The following is a 13,237-nucleotide window of genomic DNA, read 5'->3' on the forward strand; positions in this document are numbered from 1 at the left end:
ACAGACACAGAGGTTGGTAATTTGGCCAAAGTCGCACAGCTAGAAAGGGGGCCCCTGGGTCAGTGAGACGGCTCCGAGGATAAAGGTGCTTGCCACCAAACCTGCAGGTCTGAGTTTGATCCCCATAGATCCACATGGTGGAAGGAGAGAACTGACTAAAGTCGTTCCCTCAACACACACACACACACACACACACACACACACACACACTCACACACTCACACACACACACTGAAGTGAAACTTTTTTTTCCAAAGAAAGGAGGTGGCAGCTGCAGTATGGGGGGTCTTGGGAGTGGAATACAGTTCATTGAGGTGGGTCAAGGGACCCCACTTGTGGTGCTGTCTCACGGGTCAGATCTGAAGTCCTCTGTGACTGGGTCTCCATTCCTGCCGTCCTTCTGTGAACCACACAGGATGTTTTGGGCCGACAGATAGTGAAGCAGCTCCCCAACTCATCATCAATGAGAGAATCCATAGTGGGGTTGACCCTGAATGCCCCCAAGCAGGGCTACTCTCTTGGCCATTCATTCTCCCCACATCCTGTAATTCCTTCTAGATAGAACAGGCCCCTTAGTCTTGCTTTCCCTAGCCCCTGGACCAGGTTTAACTTTTTTTTTTAAAGTTTTTTTTTCAGGTTTAACTTTTTAATTCCCAGATATTCATTCATTCATTCATTCATTCATTCATTCATTCAGAGTCATGTGTTCTGTGCTAAGCAGGAAGAGCATCGTGTGGAAGGCTGAAGGTAATGTCAAGGCAGATTGGTGGCCGAGAGAATACTGGGAAGACTGGACCTTAGGGAGGAATCAAGGAAGGAACAGAGAGAGGCTCTAGGCAGCAAACAGAGCGGCTTTTGGTAATTGCGAGGCCCTGTCCCTGGGGCCCTAAGCCACTCTCTGCCCTGTGTGCTGACAGACAGCGGTGGCCTCCCTGGCATAGAGGGCAAACCCTGGGCATCCAAGATGAGAGGAGGAAGCTTGAGCTAGGTGGACCGGGGACATGCAGGGAACATGCCTGGAAACGGCTGTGGTAATTTTCAGATTTGCATGTGATTTGAAGGAAACCTGGGAACCTGGGTGCGGTGGCTCATGGCTGAATCCTAAGTCTCAGAGGCTGATGCCGGAAGGGCAGCATGAGGTTCTCAAGACCGTTAAGGCTAGCCTGGGCTACTCCAGGTCAACCTGATCTAACTAGCGAGGCCTGATCGCTGCAGCAGAACGATGAGCCTGGCTGTGCAGACAGCCTTGTGCTGTGTGCTTATCAAAGCTCTTGTTTGACTTGTTTTCCCGCGGTGAGTGCCTCTGGCTCTGACCTCTGCTCCACATTGGCCATTCCTCACCGGGTGGTTCAACCTCCCAGGTAGTCTGCTTTTCATCTCCTGTAGTTAGCGGTACCTGGTTTTTGTCTTTTGAGCCAGCCTCACTAGCCCAGGCTGGCCTCAGGGAGAATGACCTTGAAGTCTTATCCTCCTGCCTCCACCTCCCTGATGCTTGGATCTCCCTAGTGACTGGTTTGCCTCCATCCAACTTGCCTCTCAACAGAAGGATCGCTGAGACGCTAAGCCAGCCTTCCAGCCTCCCCTTTCCTTCCTCTGCCCCTCGCATCACCTACCAGCCCTCCGTTTCTAGAATGTCACCATTTCATACTGTTCTATAAATGGAGCCCGCAGCCTGGCGTCTGCTGGGACTAGCTTTTTGTCTGGGTGGATCTCCCTGGAGATTCTCCCAAGCTGCTATGCGAGTCCAGTCTGTCTGGACGTTTGCAGGTATAGTCAGGGAAACTGGCTGGGAGCATGCGCCGTCACGTGGAGGAATCTGAGGTTGGAATGTGGGGCAAGGAGCAGCCCAACCCTCCAAGCCCCCAAGTCACGTGGTCATGGAGAGGGTAAACGATATCTCTCTAAAGTGCTGGGATAGAGAAAGACCAGAGCCTAACTTGTAAGACCTTATAGGTGGCCTTCTTACTGGGGCCAAAGCATTGAGGTGGTGAAGACAATTCAGGGTTTGCGGTGGGAGGGGCTCGGTGCCTGGGGAGCCACTGGGGCGGGAGTAGGGGTAGGGTGGGGAAGTGGGGGTGGGGACAGGGCTGGAGTAGTCCCAGGACCTTCCCCGCACCCACTCTTCCTCTCTTTGCAGTCATAGGACACTAGAGAGCCAGCGCTGTGCTGGGAGCCAGAGTTTGGCCCCAGGTGGAAGGAGGGAAGGGAATTCAGGGCCTTGTGTATGCTAGACTCGCTCTCTGTACCAGGTACAGCAGAAAGTATCTGAAGACACGCTTGTGTCTCAATACCAGGCTAATGAAACGACGACGACGGGCACCAGAGATATAGGACTTCCCCCAGGAACGGTATGCTGAGAGAGGGAAAAGGCACAGCCCAAAGGAGGACTCTTGGAAAGAGATTCCCCACAGCTCCTCCCCGGAGGAGACTGAAGCACAACACAGACGACTCAGTGTGGGCGGGAGCACACCTTGGCCGGAACTGCATAGCTGTGTAAATCTCTGACTTCTATTTAAACTTTGATCTCTCTGTAGAGCGGTGGATTTTGGCGGCATTTGCTAGATCTCTGTGTCTCTCTTCCCAATGTGGCGACATTAAATAAATCTCCCTTTCTGCCTTCCATTTTTTTTTCTTTTCTTTTCTTTTTTTCGGAGCTGGGGATCTGCCTTCCATTTTTAATTTGATTCTTTAAATTCGTTTAGTGAGGACAGGTAGGCGGACCTGACTTGGGGCCACAGTGTTAACATACCACTAAGCCACAGAAATCTTGATGCCTGGATGGATATCCCTGTGCCTAGGGTGTACTGTCCAGTGTTCTGCAGAGCTCCGAGGCACTAGGAACCTTCCAGAACTGCCTGGTGAGATGACACCTATTCTTTGCAGGTTGCAGGGGTCAATGCTTGGGGTACCCCATTGGCCTTCCACACGACTGTGCTCCTGTGTCTACAGGGCCAGAAACGGTTTCATTATGCAGGGTCTGAGGCTCCTGGAGAATGGGAAGGGACCTGCCTAGAGCTGTGGGGGGGGGGGGGGGGGAGAAAGATTGGAGGTCCAGCCAGAGATACAAGTGCTAGCCCAGTCACATAGCAGCTGTGTGGTCCCAGTCTTTCCCAGCTGTTCTCATCCATGAAACACGTGCCTGTCTTGTGGTCCAGCAGACACCGTGTGACAGGACTGTGATTGCCACATCCCCCCACCCCCACCCGCACCCCCACCCCGGCTCAGGGCAGGGGGCAGGTGCTAGGAGTCCAGGCCTCCAGCCAGCAAACTCCACAGCCTCAAGGGAAGAGCCCTCAGGCTCCACAGAGCCTATAGACAGGTTAGTCAGGTAGGTAGATTGAGATTCAATGGATAGATCGGCATGCTGGGCAGAAGTTGCTGGTCTGCACTGTGCACCCCACAGGTGTGCTCACTCCTGTAGCTGGAAGCTGGGTCTCTGTTGTTTGCCTTTCTGTATAGCCCAGGCTAGTTTTGAAGTGACTATGTAGCCAGCTCAGAGTGGTTGGAAACTTTTGATCTCCAGCCTCTGAGAGCTGGGATGACCCCTCTCTGTCGGCTTGAGTTTTTGAAGGAATATTGACACTGGCTCGTTGTTGGAACGTGTCAGTTCTTCAGAGTTAGGTGCCATCCTGGGCTTTTATTATTTTGCTTATTTATTTGAACAGTTTCATGTAGCTCAGGCTGGCCTCAAACTCATTATGTAGCTAAGGATGGCTTTGAACTCCTGATCCTTCTGCCTCCACTCTTTGAGTGCTGGGACTACAGGCATATACCACAGACTAACAAACTTTGTCCAGCTCAGAGCCAAGATTGCTGCCAGTGCTCTGGAACCTCTAGGTCCTAGAGAAGAGAGAGTTCATTCCAACTCCACTGGGCTCCAGGTTGGTGCATGGCAAGGCAGACTGCAGCCAGGTAGGCCTGGATTCAGATCACAGCTCCACCAGTTGAGGGGCTGGGTGATTATGGCCCAGGGTCTCTCTGTGCCTCATTTCCTTCTGTCCCACAGAGATGAATGATTATCTGTCTCTCCCAGAGATGATGTTTCTCCACCCCAACCCTACTCAGTAGGTTTGGGTCTGGCTTTCCTGGGATATCTGATTTGTAGAGATTTTGCAATTAATTCCACTTACATAAAATATTAGCCAAGTGGGGGTGGTGCATGCTTTTAATCCTAGCACATGGGAAACAGAGGCAGGCTAACCTCAGTGAGTTCGAGGCCAGCCTGGTCTTCACAGTTGGTTCTAGATATTGAGGAACATAGAGAAAACCTGTCTCAAAATACCAAAACAACAACAATAACAACAACAAGAAGTTTTGGCACTGGACAGCTGCCCGTGGGTCTGGTGTGTGAGCAACTTGGGTAATGGATGAAGGCTGATGCACGGCTGTGTCTGTCTTGTGGGCTCTTCTGGATTTTTAAGTTTTCTTTCTTGTGTTTTGTCTTGGAGACAGGTCTCATGTAACCCAGATTGGCCTCGAACTCCATCATCCTTGAGCATCTGACCTCCCTGCTTCCTTCCTGACCGCTAGGGTTATTCAGGTGTGTCTTGCTGCCATCATAGCTGACCCACATGACACCAAGGGTGACACGAGGGCTTTGCACACTCGGCAAGCGCTCCACAGAGCTACGGCGACATCCTGGCCTCCTGCTAAAATTATTATGTGTGTGTGTGTGTGTGTGTGTGGTGCTGGTGTCAGGTTGATCAGAGAACAACCTGTAGGACCCAGGCAGGCTTTGAACTCACAGTGCTCCTCCCACCTCACCCTTCCAAGTAGGTGGGATTACAGGACTGAGTAACCAGACTGTCGGATATTTCTTTATTTATTTAGAGTCAGGGTATCCGTCCTGTAGCTCAGGTTGGCCTGGACCTGGCTGTGTAGCCTTCAACTCCTGATCTCTACTTCCAGCTCCTAAGCAATTGTGATTTACACGAGTGTGCTGTCAGACACAGTGTCTTAGTCAGGGTTTCTATTGCCGGGATGAAACACCATGAGCAAAAGCAACTTGGGGAGGAAAGGGTTTATTTGGCTTACACTTCCACACTCTAGGCCATCATTGAAGAAAGTCAGGACAGGAACTCAGACAGGACAAGAATCCGGAGGCAGGAGCTGATGCAGAGGCCATAGAGGGGTGCTGCTTGCTTGTCGGGTGGCAGCACCAACATGGGCGAAAGCCTGTGGGATTAAAGAAACGCACACACACGCACACAGGTTATTCCTGTCAAGCCAGAAGAAGAAAGGCTCTAGACTCCTGTAGCTTTATTCACCACTTATATACCCAAGTTCCCCAGGTAGAAAATATCTGGGAAGCACAGTGGGAAACCCTGGCTCATGACTACCTGGCTCGTGAGTGACTTCGGTAACAAAAGACCAACTACTAGACCTGAATTAATTAGGGAAATAACCAGGAAGGTCAGCCTAATTCTGACTCGGGTGAGAAGTACCTGGCCAGACTGCTCCTAGTTAGGAACAAAAGGCTTCAGCAGGGCTCAGCAGGGGTCAAACCCTGCAAGAGACTCAGAGGGGTCTTGTTCGGGCTGATTGTTATCTTCTTGTGCCATAAATTCATGAGAGAGGCTTTTGGTCTAACAATCTCAAGAATCTTAACTGTGGCCATACAGTCACAAAGCGACCAGGCCCAAATCCAATATGGCTCTCTACACTTGCTGGCTTGCTCCCCAGGACCACCAGCCCAGGGATGGCCCCACCCACAATGGGTTGTGCCCTCCCCCATCAATCACTAATTAAGAAAATGCCCTACAGGCTTACCTACAGCTGGATCTTGCAGCCACAGTTTCTCTAGGGACTCTCCTGGGAAGACGACTCTTGCTTGTGCCAAGTTGACATAAAACTAGACAGCACATCTTTTTTAAAATAAAGATTTATTTTACTTTGTCTGTATGAATGTGTGCGCCTACATGTATGTATGCGTACTATGTGCGTGCCTGTGCCTGGTACCTGAGAAGGTGTGAGACCTACTACAACTGGAGTTACTGTTGGTCGCGGGCCACCACGTGGGTACCCGCAGTTGAGCTGAGTCCTCTGTAAGAACAACACATACTCTAACCCGTGGAGCCGTCTTTCCAGCCTCGGTTTCATTTGCTCTGTTTTGTTTGTTTTAAAAATACATTTGTAGAATTAGAGGAGCTTTTTTTGGCTGTGGCCATGCAGTGTCCCATGGGCTGTCACTGACTGTCCTATTCCCTGTAGTATTGAGTGTCAGCTGAGGTGCCACCTGGATCCCTTAGCCTTTCTGACACAGAGACCCTTAACGCTGTGCCTCATGTGGTGGCGAACCCCTAGCAAAAACTTATCTGAACTCTATTTTATAACGTAATTTTGCTGTTATGAATCGTAATGTGAACATTTCTGGCGATAGAAGGGTATCGCGGGGGTCGCGACCCACAGGTTGAGAACACCGTCTCAGCGGGCGCAGCCCACTACAGTGGGGGTGGGAGTGGATGAATATTGTTGCTTTCCCTGGGCTGCTTCTCTTCCAGGACACCACATCACTGTCATTAGTGAGACTTAATTGTATTAGAAGCGAAACAGGTCTTGGCCTCCTCCGGCCTCTGATGGTTGGTGTCTCTGAACTTCACGGGACATCTCCACGTGCAGAGAGGAGTATAGTTTGCACATTTTGAACAGTGTGCCCCTCCAGAACCTCTCTGACCTTTCCTCCTGGCTAGATTTAGGAAGCCTCTAGAGAAAGGTGCCCCTGCCCCCATCACAGCAAGGGCTCAGTCGGGGCGGGACTTGGTCACGTGGTTGGGGTGTGTGTCTGAGGAGATGTTTGCTGGGTTATCCTCCCCAACCCCACCTTTCACTGGCTCTCTGGAGTAATTGAGGGAGCAGGCCAGTCGGGCTTCTGGTCCTGCTGGCCTCTTGAGTGTTTGCTTTGTTTAAGGGGTGAAAGCCATAGCTCTCTACCACCGAGCCACACCCCGAGCCCTTTGGGAACCGGAATCTCAGTGTATGTAACTCTGGCTGCCTTTAAACTCGTGATAAAATCCTGCCTCCACCTCCTGAGAGCTGCGACGTGTTATTTCGTCTTTTGGGGTTTGATACTTATTTACTGTTATCTATGTACAGGATGTGTGCGCGCACGCGCATGTGTGGAGGTCAGAGGACAACTGGATGGAGTCGGTTCTCATCTTTCTACCTTTTATACGGATTCTAGGGATCAAACTCAGGTCATCAGGCCCAAAGGGTTCTCTGTGCTGGAGACCCTCCGTGACCCGACCCCATGCTGTGCCTGTGCCACGCTGGTCTCTGTGGTCCCGGTGACTCGTCCTGACAAGGCTCAGGTGAACCCTACAGCCTTATGGTCAGGCTCTGCAGGGTCCAACAGGGCAGAAACCCCACTCGGTGGTTCAACCAGCTAGGTTTTGTGTTTTCCTTCTGTAACACAAAGCCCTGAAGTGGCCATTTGAGTCTTTTGGGCTTCTTAAGGAAATAGACAGAGACACCTACTTCTGGCCGCTGTTCTGATATCTTTAGCCTGTGGTGTTTGTCCTCCTCAGCTCAAGGGGGCTGTGCAACACCTTCACCATCACTCCAATATTCCAGGCAGGCTTGGGGAGATTGATGGTTACCTGCTGAGGCATGGAAGCTGTGAGCTCCCCTGAAGAAGGCTCTGGGGATGAGGCATGCTGTATCCAGCATGGAGTCAGTTTAGTTGTTCCCAGATAGTGGGGTGGGCATCTCCCAAGGCCCCCGGTTTGGGATGCCTGGTGACCTGGGGGGAGGAGGCAGTAAGCATGGGTCCCAGGTATTTGGTACCAGCTCCTGTGAGTGGTCAAGCTGAAGATTCAACCCCCAGGGATTGACCCAAGGGCTGTGAGTGGATTGTCAGCGATGGAGACTGACCCTGGAGACCTCAGCCAGGCCTAGGAGAGAGCTGCACGGTAAAGGATGTGGGGTCAGCAAAGCATTGACCTGGGCTTCTTGCCTGGTCTCCTTGAGTCAGAGAATATGGGATTCCAGTGGTTACCCAGGGGCTTCTGGGCAGAGTGCATTCAGGCCTAAGCCTAGTTGGCAAGGCAGCGCTCCCTCCCACCTCCCCATCTGGCAGCCATGGTTGGGACCCACAATGCAATGCTCTTTCGTCTGGAAGCAAGGGGAGGGTGTGGCCATCTCTTTAGGAGGACAAAACTCTGGGTCCAAATCTGGCCTACCACTGTTCTTGTAAATAAAGTTTTATAGGGATATAGCCATGCCTTTTGAAGACAGTGCCTCACTATGGAGCCCAGGTTGGCCTCAAATTCATAATCCTCGGGGTCTTGAGTGCTAAGAAGCCTGTGCTGTCATGCCCGCCTCCAGCTGTGCCTGTGCTTCTGGGTTAACCAAGGCAGCTTTAGGATCACAAGGGCAGAGTTCAACAGTTAGGACAGCAACCACATGGCCCACAAGGCTTAGCATACCGACTGTCTGGCTCTTTGCAGACAGAGCTGCCGGTCCTGGCCTGTAGGGAAAGCAGCTGGCATCTGGGATCGGTGGGCGGGGCTTTCCAAGAGTGAGACACCAGGATGGGCTGGGAGGCCTAGGGAAGGTTTGGGAGATCGTGAAGTCCCTGAGGTCTGGCTTTGGTTTAGTACAGATTCAAAAACCCCTCTCTTCCAGCAGTGCTTGAGGCTGGCTTGTCATAGGCTAGGACAGCCGTTTGCGGGCCGTGTGAGAAAAGTTACTCAGTGGTTCAGACACAGGGTGCAGACACTGGGGGCTTCTGCCTCTGCCAGGGGCAGCATTCTGAGCAAACGGCTCAGACAAGGCGCTGGGCTTGTGGCCCTAGAGGATCAGGCCATATGATTTGCCAAGAGAAGCCAACTTGCACTTGGGTTTTCTGGGAGATCTGGTTTTTATCCGGTGATAGTTAATTGCGTTTTTATGAAGTCTCAAAGGGAGCAGGCACAGAAATGCCTGGCCTGCTTGCTCGGAGGTAGAGAGTCTGGGGGTGGGGTAGGTAGAGAATGGTTGGAGAATGGGCCCGGCCGAGTACCTCCCGCAGCAGCAGCAGCCTGGCTGTGGCCCCAAGGCTGGGCAGGATGGTGTCAGGTTTCTAGTCTTGACCTAGCCCACCCCTGAGCTATGGAACATTCTTGCCTAGGAGTCTGGAGGTGGGGGTGGGGAGCCAGAACTCATAACCTTGGGTACTCCACCTGTAGTCCTTTCTGAGGAACCCAGGGGTGCCGACTGCGGGTGAGACTTAGGGTGTGTGTTTGTTACTCTGTTATCCAGGAGCCTAAGAGGTGGGTGGCAGGCAGGGCTTCCCTGGCTGGGGTGGAGCTGCCAAGCCCTTTAAAGGGTGTCTGCACCTCTACAGGGTCTGGGCTCACTTTGCAGCATCCTGGACCTGCAGGTTCCTGTGGACCTGGCTTTTGAAGCTTTTGTGATTGAGGCTTTAGTGAAAGCGTTCCGCTTCCAGGTGGATTCCCTACGGCCTCGGGCAGGCGGGAGTCTGAGCTGAAAGTGACAAATGACTCCCGGGCAATTTGACTTATGCAAAGAAATTCTGTGATTCCGGAACAAGAAACTTCCAGTGTGGGGCCCGAATCAGATCCCGAGATCGGGATCCTGAGATCCAAAGAGCGGTACCCAGGCTCTTTCTTGCTCATGGCCTCACTCTATGTCCCTTGGGTACTGTGTTCGTGGGCGGGCCGTGGGTGGTGGCACTCCTGCAACCTCAGGGAGAGTAACCCGGCGACAGCTTGAGGAACCTAAGGCGGCTTCTCATTGGGCCTGACTGGGTCATGTGCTCAGCTGGCCCAGTCTCTGTGGGTAGCGGCAGGCCCTGCTGTTGGAGAATTGGGCAAGACCAGCCTGGCCTAGAGAAACCGGGATACCATCCCGGAAGCGGAAGTGCACAGACCAGGAGAGCCCTCGGCCTGCATCTTCTGCAGGAGGGCGTCCAGGAGGGTTTTAGGGGCTAAAGATGGTAGGGCAAAGCCCCCTGGTTGCTCCTTGGCGGGTTCTCCAATTACTTACATGGAGATCACATCAATATGACCCCCAAGATGATGCCAGGGGCCCTGCTTCTAGTAGAATGGAGCCATACCAGCTCTACAGACTTTATTGGGGTCCAGGGTGGAGACACTTTTGGGTAAGAAATCCAGCTCGGTTGAAGGGGCTTGTTTCTGGGGGGAGCCCTTGGAGTTCATAGTTAGATTCCCCCTTTCCAAGCTCACAAGCTCCAGCGTGTAATATTTCTTGGTGGTGAAGCTTCCTCCACACCCCCACTCCCTCTTTTCCTGGCTTCCTGAAGCCAGCAGTGGAATTTCTTCCCATCACCGAGAGAAAGGCCTGGTGCCAGCCTGCTGCTGAGTTAGCTCAGTAGACTTGGAGTTGGATCCTGGCAGAAGCTGCCTGGGCCTCCCATCGCTTCTGGATTCCAGCAGAGTTGGGTTCAACTCTCCTGGAAATCTGTTTTCCTGTTGGTAGAACCATTTCATGAGGAACAGAGGATGTGGGTGTGGTGGTAGTGGCCTTTGGCTAGCACTCAGAAGGTGGAGGCTGGAGGATCAGGATTTCAAAGCCACCCTCTGCTAGGGAGTTCAAGACCAAGCCTGGATACACGAGAACCTGTTTCAGCCCTGCTCAACCCTTCCCTAAAAGTAAAAGGAGGGGCTCTGTGGAGCTCATCTGGAGCTGAGACACTGACACTGCCCTGGTCTTGGCACTCATATTGTTGGAGCCCACCAATCAGCTAGGTAGAGGTGCCTGATGGGAAATCTCCCCTCCCAAAATTACACTCAGCAACAAGCCAGAGACTGGGTGTGTGGGGCTTCCTAAGGGTTTCATGTTTTGTAAAGGAGTATGTGAGTGAATAGGCCACAGCCTTGAGCCCAGGCAGGGGAGGGGGGGTTCCAGAGACGAGATGCCACAGACAGTACAATGAATGCCTGTCTTAGCACAGCAAAGGTGTCTATCATGTACATGTATGCTAATGTATACATATGCACACACATACATATGTGCACACACATATATTCTCTCTCACACACACATACACACACATGCACCACACATACATACATACATGCACACACACACACACACACACACACACACACACACACACACACACACCCCAAAGACTGCAAGCTCCAGGTCCTTCTTCTTCAGACCTTGGGATTCTGGTTCTAACCAACACCCTCAGAATCTTCTGCTATGGTATGGTCCGGTCCTCACTTAGGTAGCCTCAGCTCTGGACATGTTGGTGACTGGCTCTTTCTGCCTGGTTATGTAGAGACTCTCTATTGGTGGTGGGTAACTCCTGGCACCGGAGCCAGTGGATCCCTGTTGTGACAGATACCTTGGCCTTTCTCATTCCAGGAGCCAGCTTTGTCAGCATCCCTGACATCTGAGCTGCCCAGGCTGCACAGGACCAAGGGCTATCTTCCAATGGATGTTGGAAGCCCGGAAGCCCCTTGACTGTTACCAGGCCGGGGTGTGGAGTGATCCTCACAGGAGCTGCTGGGTTCTCTTGCTCTCTGGGCTTGCTTCAGGATTTTTTCTTGAGCAGCCATGGGACCTCACAAAGGAGTAGCACCTGAATCAGCCTGCAAAGGCATCTTCCACCAGTCCTAGGACCTGCAGGGGGCAGGGGGTGTTGCAGGCAGATCTCCGTCTGACCCTGTCATCTGAGTCACCCCAATAAAGGTGTCAAGAGCTCTCCAGTGGTCCAGATGGGACCCATGCAGACTAAGCTTTCCTTTTCTCCTGTGTTAGTGTTTCTTGAAGGTCACTCTTCCTGCCCAAGCAGGCTGGGCCTCCACAGGTCCCTGTCCCTGGGTGCTGGGCCATCTCTTCTGCAGAGGGCCTTCTTGTTCTTATCCCTGCCCTCCAGGTCCCCTTACAAAGCTTCCACCTGGGCTAGGCATGTGGCATTCCTTTTAGAGGGAAGAAGGCTCGAGTATGTACAGCTTTACTTTGAGACAGGGTCACTGGGTAGTCCTGGAACTCACTATGTAGACCAGGCTGGTCTCGAACTCACAGAGTTCTGTCTCCACCTCCTTCGGGTTGGAACTAAAGGTGTGCTCCGCCACACCTGGCTGCTGCTTTTTTATTTCTATGAGCACGCATGTTTTGTCTGCATACAGTTCTGTGCATCATGTGCATGCTTCAAGTTCATAGAGGACAAGAAGTGTTGCCAGATGCCCTGGGGTTAGGGTTACAGTCATGAGCCTCCGTGTGGATGCTGGGAGCTGAACCTGGCTTCTCTAGAGGAGAAGCCAGTGTTCTTTTTTTTTTTTTTTTTTTCTTTTTTTTTTTCGGAGCTGGGGACTGAACCCAGGGCCTTGCGTTTACTAGGCAAGCGCTCTACCGCTGAGCTAAATCCCCAACCCCTGAAGCCAGTGTTCTTAACTGCTCAGCCACCCTCCGGCCTGCATGTGCAGCCTTTGTTTCTCTTTTGCATGTGGGCCTTTTGCTTGCATGGATGTCTGTGCACTATGTGTGCCTGGTGCCAGAGGATGTCAGAAGAGGGCATCAGATCCTCTGGAAATGACACACACATGCACCCACGCACACACACACACACATTGATTGGAGGATGAAATTAAAGTCCAAAATAATGAACCTGTTGAGACATCAGTAAAAAATGACTTCGGGTTATAGTTGATACAATGAAACACAATGACCAAAAGCAAACTGGGGAAGAAAGGGATTTATCACTGTTCATCATTGGAAGAAGTCAGGACAGGAACTCAAGTGGGGGAGGAACTTGGAGACAGGAGCTGATGCAGAGGCCATGGAGGGGTGCTGCTCACTGCTTGCTCCCCATGGCTTGCTCAGCCTGCTTCCTTATCGAACCCAGGCCCACCAGCCCAGGGGTAGCACCACCCACAATGGGCTGAGCCCTCCCCATCAATCAGTAATTAAGAAAATCTTCTACAGGCTTGCCTGTACCAAGCTCTGTGTGAACAGACTTTGTACAAGTGTCTTAAGTCAGTGCAGGGAGGTCCTGTGTGTAGAGGAACTGTCGCATCAAGAGGACACAAGGTCACAGTTCTCTGTCACAGCTTCCAAGCTGTTCTTCAAGCCCTGAGGCTAGGAGTTGGTTTGTGATTGTACTGTTTTGTTGCTGTTACTATTATTGTTCGGGAGATAGGCTCTCACTATGTAGCCTGGATGGCTTGGAACTTGCTATGTAAGTCAGGCTGGCCTGGAACTCATAGTTCCTAAGAGTTGGGATTAAAGATCTGGGACACCATGCCTGGCCTAAATTGGACTCTTGAAA

General features: G+C 52.0%; 2 long non-coding RNA genes across 2 annotated transcripts; both read left to right on the top strand.

Annotated features, from left to right (window-relative positions):
- Positions 1–313: 313 nt before the first annotated feature.
- LOC102553156 (uncharacterized) lies at positions 314–2,622 on the top strand. Its single transcript, XR_352851.5, has 2 exons — positions 314–1,939; positions 2,295–2,622. It is a non-coding gene; the product is annotated as an uncharacterized LOC102553156 (long non-coding RNA).
- A 6,763-nt stretch (positions 2,623–9,385) lies between these two features.
- Positions 9,386–11,670, top strand: LOC102553092 (uncharacterized). Its single transcript, XR_005502733.2, has 2 exons — positions 9,386–10,099; positions 11,332–11,670. It is a non-coding gene; the product is annotated as an uncharacterized LOC102553092 (long non-coding RNA).
- Positions 11,671–13,237: the final 1,567 nt, after the last annotated feature.

The sequence above is a fragment of the Rattus norvegicus genome, chromosome 3 (assembly GCF_036323735.1).
Source record: "Rattus norvegicus strain BN/NHsdMcwi chromosome 3, GRCr8, whole genome shotgun sequence".
NCBI lineage: Eukaryota > Metazoa > Chordata > Mammalia > Rodentia > Muridae > Rattus > Rattus norvegicus.